This window comes from Opisthocomus hoazin, unplaced genomic scaffold, assembly GCF_030867145.1.
Source record: "Opisthocomus hoazin isolate bOpiHoa1 unplaced genomic scaffold, bOpiHoa1.hap1 HAP1_SCAFFOLD_15, whole genome shotgun sequence".
In the NCBI taxonomy this organism is placed as follows: domain Eukaryota; kingdom Metazoa; phylum Chordata; class Aves; order Opisthocomiformes; family Opisthocomidae; genus Opisthocomus; species Opisthocomus hoazin.
The window spans coordinates 1,023,726-1,042,729 of NW_027448722.1; positions in this window are offsets into that span (position 1 = coordinate 1,023,726).

The window sequence follows — 19,004 nt, forward strand, 5'->3', positions numbered from 1 at the left end:
TACTACTGACAACAGAGACCACTAAAGGTCTCACACATTCTGTGGGTCTCAGCACGCCACTTCTAGTCAAGAATACACATGGCTTATTTCACCAGCCCAAGAGCATGTCCTTGGTGGTAGTTTCTCTGCACTTCTCCATGCAGCTCTAAGATAAAACAGAGGTGCTATGGGTCACGTTTGCTTCCTGGAGGGCAGCTGACAGCTTAGAAGGACACCCCAAGGAGCTAACCAATTGTCCTAATGATGTAATCTCATTGAGTGAAAATTGACTCAGTCTCCAGCCCCACAGGCTGCATTGCCCACAGCCCCAAAGGTTAGAGGGAAGGTGGGACACTTGTTGCCGTGGTCACATCTGCATGAACGGACAAACAAGATCATAGTTTGAGTCTGCAGCTCAGACTCCCATCCCCAGAGAGTGACAGCAACAAAAAGATAAATTCAAAGGAGAAAAGAGGAGAAACAAGGAAGAATATAGTGAGGATTTGGCTGAGAGAGGCAAGGGGAGAGGCAGAGAAGAGAGGAAGGGGGCTGCTCAGGGAAGGCATCTGCACTGCAGGCCATGGCCAGGAGGTGCCCATATCTCCCCTGCAACAGGGTTTCCATGAGCACTTCCCTCCCTTCCTGCCCATCTCGACTGCCTGGAGCTGTCCCTGCCAGGAGCTCTTGCTCTGGACCCACATCTCCTCCCTGCCAGTGCTCACAGACCCCAGCCCCTGTGTGCCCAGCTCTGCCCTGCAGCCTCTCCGTGAGTGCAGGGACTAAAGGGCAGCTCACACAAACCCTGATGAAACTGGCCAGGGGATGCTGGTGCTGTCTGTAGTCCCCAGAGCTGGAAAGTGAAAATGCAGACTCAGGAAAGCTTCTCCTCTCTACAGTCATCCCTCCTTCAACTTTCCAAATGAAAAGTTCCTTTGGAAATCTCCCACTGCCCATGCAGCACACAAAGAGGAGAAACCTCAGCAGACAGTCAGCTTCCCTTTCATAAAGCTCCATCTTGAATAATTCCCTTGGAAATGCCATGGGGGTGATAGGGAGCTGTGAGCAGCCCTGACCCATGCAGCAGAAGCACCCTGTCCTGCCAAGGGTGGTTCCTTCCACCTACAGCTTCTCCCTCTAGCGTCATGGTGAGCTCCTTGGCCAGGCAGAGTGCTGACCCTTGCAGGCAGCAGAGTTCCTGCCCCAGCACACAGCCCCTGGGGTGCATAGACCCTGCTCTGAAGGACAGCTTGGGGCAGCCCGGGCTGCACATCCACCTTCCCAACCCTTCAGCCGTCCCTGGGAGAAGGCAGCTGTCATGGCCTGTCCCTCTGAGGGTGCAGCAGGCAGTCCCTGCTTTGCAGCACGTCCTCACCTTCTACAGAAGAGAAACTGTGATACTGCTCATGGTCCATCCTTTAGGTTGTGCGGTGTGCCAGCTTTAGTAGATCTTTTCACAAAACTCAAAGACATTGTCCTTCATGCAGAGACTTACCGTGTCAATGGCTGAAAAGATTTCTCCCCCAGTGAGCTCTCAGCATCCTCCAACCCCAGACTGCCGTTAACCTCTCTCTGCCTCTCTCCTCTCCCCTCGCTGCCTGCAGGCAGTGCCCTCAGCCCTGCTGTGCTTTGCAGAGGAGCTGCTCCTGGGCACAGCTGCCTCTCTGCAGTGCTGCCCACTTGCCACGACGTCCATTTGTCCCAGAAGCTCAGCCTCAGCTCAGCAGCAGAGGACAAGCTCAATGTGTCTCTGATTCTTCTCCCTCTGGGCTCACTTAAGGTGTCTTTTTGTCTCCAGGGGAACCTGCTGTGAAACAGGATGAAGTCATCACTGATGATTCCTCCGCTGGGGAGAAACTCCTCTTTTCTTTAGTGTCATTTCTCTTCTCAGACAAAGAGTGAGAAAGAAAAAACCACTTTGCTTGTCCCATCATTAGACAGGAAAACCAGTAAGTGGCAGGGAGGCATCTCCTTTATCCCTAATGAAGGAAGGGATTCAGCCTAGTCATTCGAGACATCTCATCCTGGGTTTGAAGTCCTGGGGCTAGAAGAGGACTCAGCTCCCTCTCATGTACAACACAAACCCACAAGAGGTGGGATTCCTCTTGCCTCAGTTCAGATGGACATTAAATAGGCTCTTGCATGGGAGCTCCTTGTCTCAGCTCCCTTGCTAGTTATTGGAGGTGGAGGGCAGCAGGAAGATGTGCAGACACAGACACCTGGTGACAGGTTTGGTTCCAGAGGTGACCAAGATGTGTGCTGGTAACTGAACACTCCACTGGAGCAGTTCATAGAGACAGGACAGTGTCTGAGGGCATCTTCCTGGAGGCTGGTGGGAAATGTCTTTGGCCACCTTAAATGACAGAAGGTGCTCACATTCTAAGACAACTTAACCTGTAAATTCTCCTTATGTCCAGGACTACCCATAGATGTAATCAGCTCATGAAAAGGAGTCCTGTGGCACAGGGAGAGCTAAGTCTCTCTCTTTCTGTTCTCTATCAGCTGTATTGTCTACATGGCCTTAAGAGTAAGATTTGCATTGGTCTCATGTGCATCCCTTCATTGCCTAACCTCATTCAGGGCAGCTGAATCTTCATTTAATTTACAAATTGAGGCTTGTAGTGCTATGTGAAATGCCAGAGCTCTCAGGATAACAGTATGCACTTCACAGGGACATCACAAGTTCTGTAGAGGAACTGCAACCCCACTCACACTCGTTGTGTGACAGGCACCACCCAGGGCATCTCACACAGATTTGGTGCCTTACAGCCAATCACTGAATCCCACCACTGCAGGGACGCAAGATCTCTCCCTTCTCTACCCACTGGATACAGGGCAGTGCATGAACACCAAGCACATCATAGCAGGGTCTCCTCTTGAGGGCATTCCCTCTCAAACTCTGCTGGTTCTTCTATCCCCCATGATTTAACTATTTGCTTGATCTCACAGTCACGGGTCAGGCCCACAGTGTACTTGGATCACAGGATGTCCACACCCAAGGACATTTTCAACATCATCTCTTCCTTCCTGAGATCAGCTTAACCTCCACCATAGGTCCTCAGGGCTGCAGAGACACAGCAGACAAAATACCACTCTCCTGGTCTTGAACAAAGTAGGTTTTGCTCTGTTTGTGGGCACCTCATTTCTTCTTTATGTTGTCATGTGCCACTCCCTCCAGCATGTCTCTCCTCTGAAGCAAAGCCTTTGCACACACAAGGTCTTGGGCATTTGGTAGAAGGCTTCTTTTTGCAAGTATCCTCTCAGCCAAGATGAGCCACAGTTGAGGTGCTGCAGCCAAGATATGCACCAATGGCCTCAGCCTGGGGCACAGAGAGGAGGAGCTGAAGCCCTGCAGGACATCTCTTCATTCCACTTTGAGGTAAGAACAGTTAAACTCCCTTTGCTGACTTTCATTACCTTAGTATTCACTGGAACGGGACCACAGCTGCATGCAATTACTCCTGGAGGTATCTGGCAGGCTTTTGGCCACAGCTTGGAACATAGGTCTTTATTGCACAGCTTCCAGATTGGTCAACAGTGGTGATGCTCCTCTGAATCTGTTCCTCACAAAGAAGGAAGTGCTGATCAGGGATGTGAAAACCAGACTCAGCCTTGGCTGTTGTGACCACAAAACAGCCAATAGTGGGGTCTTACCTCCCAAAGGGAGTAAGAACGAGGAATAGAAGACTGCCAAACCCAGACCTCAAAGAAGCAGACTTTGGGTCCTGTTTTGTTGACTTTAAATAGGGGGTGATGTGTGAGCAGCACAGGGGGGCAGCAGATCTCCATAAATCTGGTCTTCAAGGACGGAGTCTTTCATGTACAAGAATGTCCATACCAACATTCAGGTAAAGAGAGCAGTCTGGAGAGCAGCTTGGGGAAACAGAAAACTCATGGGGATGCACAGAGGAAGTGGATGCAGCGACTTGAAACAAAGCGGGTGATGTCCCATCACCGCAGGGGAAGAGGGAAGGGTTTGTGAGACACACGAGAGCGCAGGGAGAGAGTGGGGGGTGCGTAGCCATCTGTGGGTTAAAGGCAGGAAGAAGACCCAAGATAGCATAGAGGGAGGGAGTCTCATGCTGAAGAGAAATAGGTTGAGCGCGTCCTTGGCTAGAAGTGAGGTGCTGAGGACCTTGAGACAGGGTGAGACATTTAGCTGTCTGCACTGGATCCCTCTGTACTCAGTAGCGTTTGGATGTTTTTCAGGGTAAGTGTGATCACCCTCCATCTCATGCAGAACTAGACGAGCGCAGCTAAGAACAAGACAGAGGGACAGACCAGCTGCCCTCTTGCTGCACTAGGCCACAAGAAATTCTTACACCTTGCAAGACTCTCTCTCTTCTCTCGGAGTGCAGCAGAAATGCTGAGGGTTTCTGAAGTCCCAAGAAAATCTTCAAGTAAGATGGATGGAGATTTAAAAGCTCCAAACCTTTCTAACAGCCTTCTGCTTTCCCCATTGTTTAGTGCTGGGAGTGCAGGTGCTGACAAGCCCTGCTGAGTTAGGAGCAGTTTCCTCTGACCAAGTCGAACACCAAGACTGACCAGTACCCTCATTTTTCCCATGAACCCACTGCTGCAGAGCAGGGTTGACTCTTCAGCAGCCAGTGGGAAGAGCCTCTGCTGATCACCTCAAGCTCGGCCAGCAAAGGCTAGAGCTGCAGCAACAGAGCTGAAGGAAGATCTCCTGGCAAAGGAAAGGATGAGGGAGGAGTACATGAGGGTTTAGGTCTAGGAGAAATGCTTTGCTTTTGCTTTGAGATGTCTCCCCTAATTCTTCATTGCCTCTTCCTCTAAGGATAGGACTGTGGAGGATGAAGCTTGAAAGGACTGGGGACATGTGAGCAATCCAGCATTTCTCTATAAGGCCATGAAGCCTTAGCATAAGGCCGCAGAGCCTTAGCGTAAGGCCGCAAGGGCATCTAGAGGACAAACTGCAGTTGAAAACAAGGAAGTAAAACGCAGAGAAAAACAACTCCCAGATGCTGAACAGGATCTTGCCGCCTGCAAGAAGGCCACGAGCACAGCGCGTGAACAAGTAATGCACACCAATCATAGTTGTGTTACTATGTGATTTAATTTGATTATTGCCAATGGGAGATCGCCGCGTATGTAATGGGGAATATAAATGCGAGCTATCTGGGGCTAATAAACGGCTTGTACCTGATCACATTGATCTTCGTGTCGAGTCTGGTTCATCCTCCGCGACATCTGGCGCCCGAACAGGGACCCTTGTGTGCCCCGAAGACTTCAGATGATGGAATCCGTCTGGAGGTAGAAGGAGGCGACCAAAGCTGGAGAAGCCAGCCGAAAGCAGCTGCTGCCCCGGCGGCTTCGGTTCGAAGTGCCCATCGGACTGGGAAGAAGACACGCGTGCTGATTGAGGTGGGACGGTTATCCCCGTGGGGATCTCACCAGGAACAGGTGAGCGGCTGGGGAGGAGATGGGGTCCACGCTGACAAAGGAAGAAAGTGCAGTGGTGAAGCTCCTCCATCATATGCTCTCTAAGAGAGCGGTCTCTTACGATGCAAAAGTACTGAAAGAGCTACTGATGCGGGCATGAGAGCGTAACTTAATCTCCGGGGCTGGAGCCACGTTTGAGTTACCCACCTGGGAAGCCATAGGACAAAGCCTATGGGACGAGTTCAGTAGCGAGGATAAGACCGCAGGCTGTTATTCTACGCTGTGGCGGTTAGTAAAAGAGACTTTGAGAGAGATGAAAAGCGAAAGAGCTGCCGCCACGTCTGCTTTTGTTGCCCTGACCCCTGCAACGCTGCCAGCGTCGGGAAATGCTATGATGCTTTCCAACGAAGCGCGGAATTTGTTTGAGAATAGCATACGGATGCCACCTCTATGGGCGGTCAAAGAAACAACGGTGGCAGAGACACGTGATGGGGACTTAGCTGAAAGGGCTAGGAAGGAAATTCCGCCTGAAAAAATATACCCACAACTATCGCCGACCCGACCAGGGTCCCCAGATGGGGAATAGGAGTCGGGGGCGGGGGAGGACGGTTTGCTTAAACAGGTATTGAAGGAGATCAGCCAGCAGTTAAAAGATTTGTCGTTGCGGTCACCTTCGCCGGGGACTGGTGAAGCGCTTGGACCATCGGTGCAGGCAGAGCCGACGAAGGGGAATCCATTCCGGTCGGACTGGAATCCTGAGCTGCCACCCCCCCCGGTTCCATTGTTACCGCCAGCACCACCCTTACAGTTGCTGCCTGCTGCACCCTTACCCAGCCACTTACTTAATCCTGTGCTGCCACCTGCTGGAGAGACGCATCCTGGAGAGCGATGGAGTCTTTCGAGATGCGCTGGTGGAGGGACAAATCATCACGTTTGTTGCAGCGTACCCGGTGGTGACACAAGTGGGTGGGGGGTCGAAATGGGAGGCATTTGATTGGAAGTTATTGGAGAAAGTTAAGACTTCCGTAATGCAGAATGGGTTAAGATCAACGGTAACCCAACAAATGCTAAAGTATATTTTTACTGCTGATCAATTACTTCCTATGGATATTTTACAAATTGCTGAGATTGTGCTAACTCCCTCACAACAACTTTTATTCCATAGGGTGTGGTCGTGACTGTGTGATCAAGAGGCTGCACGGCCTCGGGATCAAAATGATCCTTTGTATGGCATCCAATCACAAACGCTTACTGGACAGGGTCCTTTTGCGGATGGAGATATGCAATTAGGTTTTATACCGCAGGTGATACAGTTGTCGCAGCATCTTGCATTACAAGCAATTTTTTCCGTGCAGGAGCCGGGTCAACCTCATGCTTTTGCACATATTAAGCAGGGACAAAATGAGCAGTTTAAGCAGTTTGTTGACCGACTTTACAAAGCTATCGAGACGCACCCTAACAGGGGATATGAAGACCGAAATGTTTCAGTTACTATCTTTTGACAATGCCAATGAAAGGAGTAAACAAATACTAGGCTCGTTGCCGCAATCTGCGCAAGTAGCGGACATGGTTGAGTTGATGGAATGAATCCAACAGACCAAGTACACTGCGTGTGTTTCTGCAGCGGTACAAGGGGCTATTGCACCATTGCTACACGAAAATCGGGAAAAGAGAAATTCGGAAAAGCGGTATTTTAAATGCGGGAAAATAGGGCATTCTAAGGCGCAATGTAAGATGCAGACAAGATCATCCCAAGGGTTGGGGGACTCAGGATCGTGCCCCCGAAACAAGTGGTGTGTCACTTGTTGTAGAGATAATCATAACACCTCCGAATGTCGTAAGTCGGAAAACCCGGGGGGGAGCGCGAGGGTCCCGCGCGCTACGACACAAGTGCAGGGGGCATGGACAGTGGCACCAGAGCCCTCGACTTCCTCTGGGCCGCTGCTTGTGGGAGTGCCAGAGTGGACGTGGAAACAGCAGTAGATAAAACCCTGGTAACAATGGAAGTGGTGTGTATTGACACCAGTGTAAAAGGGCCTTTAGGCCACGGGCTGAGTGCCCTATTATTAGGACGATTGTCAACATCTAAACAAGGCATTTTTGTTTTACCAGGGGTCATCGACGCTGATTTTACTGGAGTGGTAAAGGTAATGGTGTATACCTTGGCTCCTCCGTTGTCCATTCCCGCTGGCAGCAGGATTGCCCAGCTGGTACCGTTTCGAGCTTGTGTACCACATGCCACACCACACCACCGTGGAGATGAGGGCTTTGGGTCCTCAGGACAACCGTATGTATACCTAGCATTAGACATCATGAAAAACAAGCCAGAAATTGAAGTTCTGGTGAAATCAAAAGACCAGGAGATGATAAAATTAAAAATGATGATTGATACTGGAGCAGATGTAACTATCATATCTGCTCGGCATTGGCCTTCACATTGGCCAACGGCTGAATCATTCACGGGAGTGTACGGTGTCGGAGGGGCACAATCCACACGCATTAGTCGGGATCTCGTGGCTTTTCATTTTTCAGACGGTGCGGTAGTGTCAACATGACCTTATATTATGCAAATTCCAATCATGTTAATAGGAAGAGATGTACTCGGTCAATTGCATACTACTATCGTTACCCAGCCTTTTCGGGGCGGCCATTGAACAGCAGCCGGTTTTGAAGATAAAATGGAAAACGAATAACCCAGTTTGGGTTGATCAATGGCCACTTACTGCCGAACGGCTGCAAAAAGTCAATGAGCTGGTAGAAGAACAGTTACAAGCTGGACATATTCAGCCATCTACTAGCCCTTGGAACACACTAATATTTACTATTCTGAAAAAGAGTGGGGAATGGCATCTACTACATGATTCGAGAGCAGTTAACAATGTCATGGAAGACATGGGGGCGCTACAGCCAGGTCTGCCATCACTGGTCTTGATCCCAGAGAAATGGACAGTCCTAGTTATAGATTTGAAGGATTGTTTTTTTACTATTCCTTTGCATCCCGAAGATGCTGAAAGGTTTGCTTTTTCTGTACCATCAATAAACAAGGCAGAACCTGCCTGTAGATTTCATTGGATAGTCCTACCTCAGGGTATGAAAAATTCACCAACCACGTGCCAAATTTTTGTAGCATGGGCTTTGCAACCAATTCGTAAAAAGATGCCGCAGTTGTTAATATATCGTTATATGGATGACATCTTAATTGCAGGAAAAGATATGAACAGGGAATTCGTGCTTCAAAAAATTGTTAGAGAGGTAGAGTTCAGAGGATTAAAAATAGCTCCAGAAAAAACACAGAAACAGGAGCCCTGGAATTATCTGGGGTGGATAATTTTACAAGGTACAATTAAAGCCCCAAAAATACAGTTAAATCCCGAAATTAAGACATTGAATGATGTGCAGAAATTGGTGGGTGACATTCAATGGGTCAGAGCATTATGTGGCATAACCAGCGATGATTTAGCACCCTTGGTTGAGCTTCTCGGCACTACATCGAGAGCCGACGATAGAAGAACCATGGGACCCCGACAAAAGCAAGCCTTAGAGGTTATTCAGAACAAAATCATTAGTTCTCATGCATCCAGAATAAGGTCAGAACAGCCTTTAACGTTGATGTTAATCAACTCTGCTCATACGCATCAACATCCGTTTGCTATATTAATGCAGTGGGTGCCTGGAGAAAATCCATTAAGGATTCTTGAATGGATTTTTCTTTCTATCCGGCCGAAAAAGACGGTGACCACACGGATAGAACTGCTCAGTCAGCTGATAATCCAAGGGAGAAACCGATGTGTAGAAATTGCAGGATGTGAACCACAAACCATCCTGGTACCTCTGATGCAGGAATATATGGAGTGGCTGATAAGGACGTCCATAGAATTTCAGATTGTTATTAGTAATTTCCCAGGGACAGTTGACGATAATTACCCTTCTCACAAATTAATGCCATTGTTGTCAGGGATGATTTTCGAGGAATGGCCAATACAGTCCAATACCCCATTGGAAGGGATAACAGTATTTACTGATGCAGGGAAAAGCTCCAAGAAGGCGGCGTGTACCTGGGAGAGACCTCCAGGTATACGGCACGATCAGGTAATCGAAGGAGACTTGCAGGATTCGTTACAAACGTTAGAGCTCAAAGCGGTTGTTTGGGCTCTTGCACAGTGGAATATGCAGCCAGTCAGTATTGTTTCTGATTCTTTGTATGTAGTAGGAGTAGTGACGCGTTTAGAGCGTGCTATGCTCAAAGAAGTATCCAATAGACATTTGTATAGAATGTTACAGCAGTTGTTATTTATGCTAAATAATAGAACAGTGCCGTATTTTATAACCCATATTCGTAGCCATTTGATGACAGGAGGCCTTGCAGAAGGAAACCGACGTGCAGATCAGCTTGTTATGCCGACATGGACGGGTCCACCCACAGATAGCTTTGCTCAGGTGCGCAACTCCCATGAATTTTTCCATCAGTCCGCGAAGGTATTAATGAGACAGTTTCACTTTCCCTTGCATGATGCTCAAGGAATTGTGAAGTCTTGTCCAGACTGCCAAAATATAAGTCCAGGTCTCGGAGTGGGTGTCAACCCCAAAGGACTACGATCCTTACAGCTATGGCAAATGGATGTCATGCATGTACCAGAGTTTGGGTGTTAAAAGTACGTACTTGTAGTGATTGACACATTTTCCATTGCCTTTTGGGCAACTGCACAGTCAGGAGAGACCACACAGCATGTAACAAAGCATCTGTATGCTAGTTTTGCGGTGCTAGGGATTCCCACAGAGATAAAAGCAGACAGTGGTCCGGCATACACCTCAACAAAATCTGCTCAGTTTTGTGTACTCTGGGGCATCCACCATACCACACGTATCCCACATATGCCCCACAGGACAAGCCATGATAGAAAGAGCACACCACACATTGAAACAATTATTGCATAAAAAAAAAGGGGGGAAACTGGGAGTATGCCACAGGAACGACTGAACAAACTATTGTACGTCTTGAATTTTTTACGTTTGACAGGGGACAGAAAGGAACCTCCAGCATTAATACATCACAGGGCGTTGATGGAAGGGGAACATAAGCAGGAAAAGGTGTTGGTCCCGTTCAAGAATTTGCAAACAGGACAATGGGAAGGACCAGCCGAAGTGAAATTAACTGGTAGAGGTTGTATGTGCTTGCTTACAGAAAACGGAGTAAGGTGGGCTCCTGCTCAGTGGGTCCGTCCGTGGAAAGGTCCCGATAGAGATAACAGTGGCGCAGATGTCCAGGATTCAGAAAACGAAGATTAATGGACGCTGGTGTGGAAGCACATACTGGAACAATTAAGTGTAACTATTGTGAGGCGTGTAATCCATGGATTTTATGTAATTTGTTATGTCTGTGGGAAACAGTGGTGGTGTAGAGTAGCACGTGTACAACGCTGGTGTGATCAGTGAAAGAGACGAGGATGCCAGCAGCCATGGCGCTAGGGATAACGATATGCCTTTGCCTATTTGTTGAGAATGCAGGAGCCATTCATCGCATTGATGTGAGACAGAATATGTGGGTAACCTGGGCCAATCAAACAGGTCAGATGGATTTTTGTCTTTCTTTAGCTACTCCAGGAGATCCTTTTCGCACATGCCTGATTGGCTATCCTATCATGAATGGGGACGAGTTTAAGGACTTTGTGAATGAGAGTATAAACGATTTGAATGAGTTGTATAACAAATCCAGGCAAAGTGGGTCAGAGAAAGGTGAGTGTGTGTGGAGTAGTGATGTGCCAGTGATGCAGAGTGCCTTTTTACAGCAGTGGATCGTGACACATTTAAATCACTCTAGTTCACTTCCTCTGCAAGAGCTAGAGCTGCTAGGCTCCATGGCACCCGCTCAATGGGCAAATGTGTCTAACCAGCCAAATTGCAGCGATTTGCATCAGCAGTCGCAGTGGTTGCCGTGGAATGGCACAGGAGTGACTGAGTTCGGAAATCCGTGGCATCTTTGGTTGCATAGCCAAGGTGAAAGGCAGTATACTACAGGTTATCAAAATGTAAGTGGGAATTCAAGGCATTGGTATTTTTCGCTAAACAACATGGGAAGGTTTTCGGTTAACACCTCAGGGGGATTCCTGTTGCCATCAGGATATTTCCTCATCTGCGGAGATCGCGCATGGGGAGGGATTCCCGTTCACCCGGTAGGAGGTCCGTGCTACATAGGAAAGCTAACATTGTTCACCCCACGTATCAGAGATTTCTTGAGTCTCAATAAAACTCGTAGTAAGCGAAGTCTTAGACATTTTAATCCAGGGTGTGATAATAATGTACAGCTAGGATCTGTAGCTGGAACAGTAGCGTTATCCTTTTTACTCCCTGGAGGTGCTGCCGCCAGGAATTGGAATATTCTTAAAAAATTAGCTTGTTGGAGCTTGAAGCAGTCTAATACCACTTCAGAGATATTAACGCAGTTATTAATGGATGTAGATAGCGTTCGCCATGCAGTCTTACAAAATTGAGCGGCTATTGATTTCTTATTGCTTGCGCAAGGTCATGGGTGCCAAGAGTTTGAGGGGATGTGTTGCATGAATCTGTCTGATCATTCTCAGAGTATTCACCAACAGCTAGCTGTCTTGCCGGAAAGAACAGAGCATATTACGTACAATACATCACCGTTTGACAGTTGGCTGTCTTCTTGGGGTCTGTCAGGGTGGATAAAGGAATTAGTTAAACAAGGTATTGTTATTTTGGTAACAATTATTGTGTGTTTAGGAATTGTAGGTTGTGCTTTAAGCTGCATAAAGAAATTGATGCTTAAGGTCCTCAACCAGGCCTGGATTGCTCAAAACAAAGAAGGGGGATTCGCGGAGGATGAAGCGTTAAAGAACTGGGGACATGTGAGCAATCCAGCATTTCTCTATGAGGCCATGAAGCCTTAGCATAAGGCCGCAGAGCCTTAGCATAAGGCCGCAAGGGCATCTAGAGGAAAAACGGTGGAAACAAGGAAATAAAATGCAGAGAAAAACAACTCCCGGATTCTGAACAGGAACCTGCCACCTGCAAGAAGGCCACGAGCACAGCGCGTGAACAAGTAATGTACACCAATCATAATCAGGTTGCTATGTGACTTAATTTGATTATTGCCAATGGGAGATCGCCGCGTATGTAATGGGGAATATAAATGTGAGCTATCTGGGACTAATAAATGGCTTGTACCTGATCATGTTGATCTTCATGTCGAGTCCGGTTCATCTTCCGCGACAGAGTTCCTGAACTGCAGACACTGAAAGATGAAACAAACCTCCAATGAAGTGAAAAGCAGAAGCAAACCCCAAGTTTCTGAGGATGTTTGAGACTCCACGAAGGGCCATCACTCACAAAGCTGTGAAGCAAACAACCCGTCGAGGTGCCTGTCCCTGGAGGCTGCTGAAGCAAAAACTTGGAGACACTGGCTGCAGGTGGCAAAGGCAACGTGGAGGTGACTCTGATGCCATGGAAGCCCTTGGTGTTTGTTTATCACCAGAATGGCCAAGCCCTGAGCCTCCACTCCTGTACCAGAGCCTGGTAAAGGAGAACCTTTCTCTCAACTGTATCTCAGGGCTCTGTCTATGGTGTGTGTGAGTGTGTTTGTGTTTCAGGGTGGGGATTTGGTACGAAGTGGTGTTGCTGTAACCACAAAGCTATGGTCTTCTGAGGATTTGGCATTGCCTGTGAGTTCCCCACAACCCATCCAGCTTCTTTCATAGCTTTGCTAATGGTCCTCAATCACCTAAGAGGTCCCAGTCCCAAACTTGCAATTATTCTCAGTTTGGATCCACACCCAGAATCATAATCACAGAACAGTAAAGCCTGGAAGGGACCTCTGGGGATCATCTAGTCCAACCCCCCCTGCCGAAGCAGGGTCACCTACAGCAGGCTGCACAGGACCTCGTCTAGGCGGGTCTTGAATATCTCCAGACAAGGAGAATTCACAACCCCTCTGGCAAACTGTTCCAGGGCTCCGTCTGCCTCAGAGTGAAGAAGTTCTTCCTCATGTTCAGACGGAACTTCCTGTGCTTCAATTTGTTCCCGTTGCCCCTTGTCCTGTTGCTGGGCACCACTGAAAAGAGTTCGGCTCCACCCTGCTGACACACACCCTTAAGATATTTATAATGTCCCCTCGCAGCCTTCTCCAGGCTGAACAAGCCCAGCTCCTTCAGCCTCTCCTCATAGGACAGGTACTCTGGTCCCCTCGTCATCATCGTAGTCCTGTGCTGGACTCTCTCCAGTAGCTGCTCATCTTTCTTGAACTGGGGAACCTAGAACTTGACATAGTACTGCAAATGGGACATCACTTGGGCAGAGTAGAGGGGGAGGAGAACCTCCCTTGACCTGCTGGCCACAACTCTTCTTAAGGCACCCAAGGACACCATCAGCCTTCTTGGCAACCCGGGCACACTGCTGGCTCATGGTCAACTTGTCATCCACCAGGACATCCAGGTCCGTCTCCACAGAGCTGCTCTCCAGCAGGTCAGCCCTGAGCCTGTACTGGTGTATTGGGTTGTTCCGGCCCAGGTGCAGGACCCTGCACTTGCCCTTGTTGAAGTTCATCAGGTTTCTCTATGCCTAACTCTCCAGCCTGTCCAGGTCTCGCTGAATGGCAGCACAGCCTGCTGGTGTACCCACCGCTCCTCCAAGTTTTATGTCATCAGCAAACTTGCTGAGGGTACGCTTTGTTCATTCATAGAGGTCATTGATGAATAAGCTGAACAAACCTGCCCTGAGTACTGACCCCTGGGAACCACCACTAGTTGCCAGCCTCCAACAAGACTCAGTGCCGCTGACGACAACCCTCTGAGTTCTGCCATTCAACCAGTTCTCAATCCACCTCACCAACCACTCATCCAGCCCACAATTCCTGAGCTTCCCTAGGAGGGTGTTATGGGAGACGGTGTCGAAAACCTTGCTGAAGTCGAGGTAGGCAACATCCACGGCTCCCCCCCTCATCTACCCAGCCAGTCATGCCAGCGTAGAAAGCTATCAGATTGGTCAGGCATGATTTCCCCTTGGTGAATCCATGCTGACTACTCCTGATAACCTTCTTTTCCTCCACTTGCTTGAAGATGACCTCTAGAATGAGCTGCTCCATCATCTTTCCAGGATGGAGGTGATGCTGACCAGCCTGTAGTTCCCTGGGTCCTCCTTCTTGCCTTTTGGAAGATTGGAGTGACATTGGCCTTTCTCCAGTCCTCGGGCATCTCTCCTCTCCTCCAGAACCTCTCAAAGATGGTGGGGAGTGACTCAGCAATGACATCCGCCAGCTCCCTCAGCACTTGTGGGTGCATTCCATCGGGGCCCATGGATTTTTGAGTGTCCAGATCACTTAAGCAATTCCTCACACAGTCCTCCTTGACCAAGGGAAAGTCATCCTCTCTATAGGCTTCTTCTCTTACCTCCAGGGCCTGGGATTCTTGAGGGCCTGCCTTGGCACTGAAGACTGAAGCAAAGAAGGCATTCAGTCACCCTGCCTTCTCCGCATCCTCCGTCACCAGGGCACCCACCTCTTTCAGCAACGGCTCCACATTGCCCCTAGTCTTCCGTTTGCTGCTGACGTACTTCAAGAAGCCCGTCTTATTGTCTTTGACATCCCTTGTCAGATTCAATTCCAGACGAACCTTAGCCTTCCTCATTGCATCCCTGCATACTCTGACAACATTCCTGTACTCCTCCCAAGTGGCCTGTCTCTCTTTCCACATTCCATAAACCTTTCTCTCGCACCTGAGCTCTGCTAGAAGCTCCTTGCTCATCCATGTGGGTCTCCTGCCTCCTTTGCTAGAACTCTTTCTCGAAGGGATGCACCGATCCTGAGCATGGAGGAAGCATGTCACATGGCCAGAGAAAGTCTGCCAAGACAGGGTTAGGGCTTGTGTGTAGAGGCTGACAGAACTGGGCTTTCTATTGTGGTAAAGTGGAGGCTGAGGGAAAAATACTAGGAGTTCGAGAGAGATTGAAAATTTCTGCCCAAGATGATGGCACTTTTTGATGGGTAGTGGGAAACGGTGTGAGAATGGACAGCCATTAGAAAGTGCAGCTTTGGAGGTCCCGAGAGGACCTGAGGATAAAGAGATGTCATTCTGAGGGCAGTGCTGTGGTGCAAAAGGTCACTTAGAGGCAGTTTGGATCAGCCCATGATTTTCAAGTTTCAAGGACCTTCTGGCAAGGAAGGAGAGACACTAGTACAGGCAGGGACACAGTGAGGTGAGAACAAGCTGGGGAAGGGCATTGTATGTCTGCAGCCTTCAGAGAAACAGGTACAGGAATGGGACAGTGTAGAACAACATGTAGTGGAGATGGCCAATGGCACTGGCGGGGCTGAAAGGCCATGAGAGAGCCGGGGTCTTTGTCTCCTTGACTGTGGCAGGTTTCTCTGCAGCCGAGGCCTAGAAGGAGAGAAATGGTCCTCATGGCAATGGGACCTAATTGCCTCCTTGCATCCACCCTGGGGACAGCAGGAGGTGTCATAGCATTGTCCTTCATTTGTCATCACACTCCCCACAACTCCAAGAAAAGCCTGGAGCCACGAGTGAGGGACAGGATCTCCCTTCCTTTGAGCTCGGTGTCAGGGCTTGGCCATCTTCCTTCATTGAAAAGCCAAAGGGTTATCTCAGTGTAAGGGCTGCCTGAAACTTGCCTTTCCCTCTGTGGAATCATGACTTCCAATTATCTGCTCTAACATGTCCAAGAAGAGCCTGTGTCAGTAATGGCCCTCAGTGGAACACACTGAGGCTTCAAGGTACCTTGGGTTTTTCTTCTCATTTTGACTTGTGGAAAAGTTTGTGCAAAAATCCTCTTCGAATTTCAGATTCATGGACTCAGCACAGAACGCACCTTGGGAGACCTTACAATGCAGAAAGCCCTCATGTGCCTTGCTCTTCCTACACTATTTTCAAGACTTCACGCCTTGTACAGCTAATTTAAGCTGCCTTTGAGGTAAGTAAAGAAAAAGAGTACGATGAGTACTTAATAAAAAACTAGGTTTGCTTCTTAAGGGTATTTTTGCTGTTTTTTCAGTCTATTGAGAAAGGGTACCAGCACTCTCCAATGGACATATCCCTACCCATTACACTCAGGTTTCCTCCTGTGCTTGTTCTTTGGTCACTCAGATGCCTCTCCACTATCTGGTTTCTGCTTCAAGGTTCAGGCAGAGAGACAGTTGCCTCATCTTTCTTAAGGCTAATGAACAGTCAAGACCTTCATTGCCTTTGTATCTCTCCTTTCTTATGTCTCTGTCTAAAACTGTTCTTTCATGGAAATCCCTTGTGAAACATGGACCACATTAGATGCTGCTTGGACTTAGCATAGAGCTGAGGAGAGAGTTTTAAAGTTGATTAAATTGTATCCTGTTTCACTTTTGTTTGTTGGAAAGGAAGAGAAACCTTTCTGTGCCTGTGTGCAGCCCAGTTCTTGAAGGAAAGCGGGTGGCAGCTGGTGCAAAGGAGCTGTGCCATGCAGCTGCAGAGCTCAGTGGAGAAGTCTGATGTGAGGAGAAGTGATGCAAGTCCCAGGAGACTTATGAGGGAACTGGTGGGCTTGGGGAGGTGAGGAGTAGGGTTGTCCACATAGACCCCAAGGCACTACTTTTCCTTTCTTGCCACTTCACTCGATTAGATATTGGTTTAGATGGTCACTTACAGCACAGGAGGATTCATGCCCCACAAATATCCTCTATGCCCAGGGCTCAGCATCATAGGATCACAAGGGAACCGAGGTTGAAGGGCCCTCAGGAAGTCTGCAGTGCAACCTGTCAGAAACACAGTCAGACCAACTTATTCAAGGCTTGATTCAGCCTGGGTTTGAAAAGCGCCAAGGAGGGTGACTGCCCGACCTCTCTGGGTGACCTGTTCCAGCACTGGGCTGAGATCGTGGGGAAAAAAGTTCTCCTTCTGTCCTGGCTGTACCTCTCCTCTTTCACCTTCCACCCAATGTCTTTTGGACAAGCCCAGTTCCCTCAGCCTACCCTCCTCAAAGGCAAAGTTCTCCAGTCCCTAGCTCTCCTAAGGGCCCTCCACCTTACAAAAATTGCCCCTGAATTGGAGATCTGAAATCTGGATGGAGCATTGCAGAGTATCCCTTCCCTGGATCTCCTGGCCACGCTCCTGGTTGTGCAACCCAGGATCTGGGTGGCCTCCCTTGCTGCCAGGCCACATGACTGCCTCCTGTCCAGCTCCCTGACCACCACAAAATTTCCCAGAGGGCTGCCCCCAGCCACGCAACCCCCAGCCTATTGCATTGCTGAGGTGAATCCCCTGCAGGGGCAGAAACTGGCATTTATCCTGCTGGCATTTCCTGAGCTTCATGCCAATAGGTTCTCTCGTCCTTCAGCTCCTTCCGTGAGCATAGAGGCCTGGGAGACCTTTTCAGGAAAGACTCAGGCAAAGAAGGCATTGAGTCCATCAGCCCCATTGTTGTCTTCTGTTACTAACTACCCGTCCCCATCCAGCAGGAGCCCTGCATTTCCCTTATTCAACCTTGGTTTCTAACACGGCAATTTAAGCTCTTCTCTTTGCTCTTTACCTGTCTTGCAGCCAATAACTCCAGGTGACCACTCCATGGGAGCTTCTTTGTGATCCCTGTCACTGCCCTGGCCTGTTCCAGCCCGGCCCTCTGTACAACACACAGTTCCCCAGTCCCGCTGTTCAGGCACAGTATGGGAAAAGGTGCATTCAGTAAGCGGAACAGTTTCTCTTGCATGATCCCCAAGACAACCCTCTGTGCTTTGTGCCCTTGCTGTTCCTCCTACAGGAGACAGCCTCCACTTAGTCCTGCAACCTACCCAGCTCTATCGGCATCCCATGTGGTGTTTCTAACACATCCCTGTTTGGGGTCTACCAGCAACTGGACAAAGAGAGAGGTTGAGCATGGATGGCCATTCCCTTCCTGCAGGCATGAAGCACAGTAGCAGGAGGAGGGAAATGGCTGCACAGCAAAACTCACCCAAAAACCTGTGGTGGTGAGTGGCCAGTGCTGGAATTGGCCGAATAGGGAGGCCACCAGTGAAAGCTCACTCCGGTCCCATTCTTTACCATATTGTCCCATGCCCTCCTCATCCCATGGAGAACCCAAGTAAGGCTTCATGGGGTCAATTTCTTCAGCCTGATCCTGACCTCAGCTTCAGAATAGCCCAGCTTCTGGACACCAGCAATGAGGATGTGCCCTTTTATCAAAGAGATGTGACAGGGAAGGCCAGCTGTACCGTGGTGCCAGACACATGGGCAAAGACCTTTGAGTCAAACAGACGGTGTTCATGCCTCTGGAAAAGCTGAGTGCATGCTGACATTCCTGAAATAAACAGAATTACCAAAGATTGAATACCAATCCACAGGTGTTTGTTTAGAATAGGAATTTGTTACACCGCTTTGATTTAGCAGCAATTTAGGATTTATTCATATTTTTGAGGTAGATCACAAGATTACATTGTAGAATTATTAACAACACTTAATCATCAGCCAAATTAACAGAGTGATTCAATGAAAGCACAGCTGTAATAGTGATTTAGGGTTGTACACACAGATGAAAGTTAAATCACGCTTATGAGCAGACAAAGAATTCTGAACCATATTGCACACAGACAGGGAAATGGTTCTGAACCAAATCACGTACACAGTTCCACACGCAGA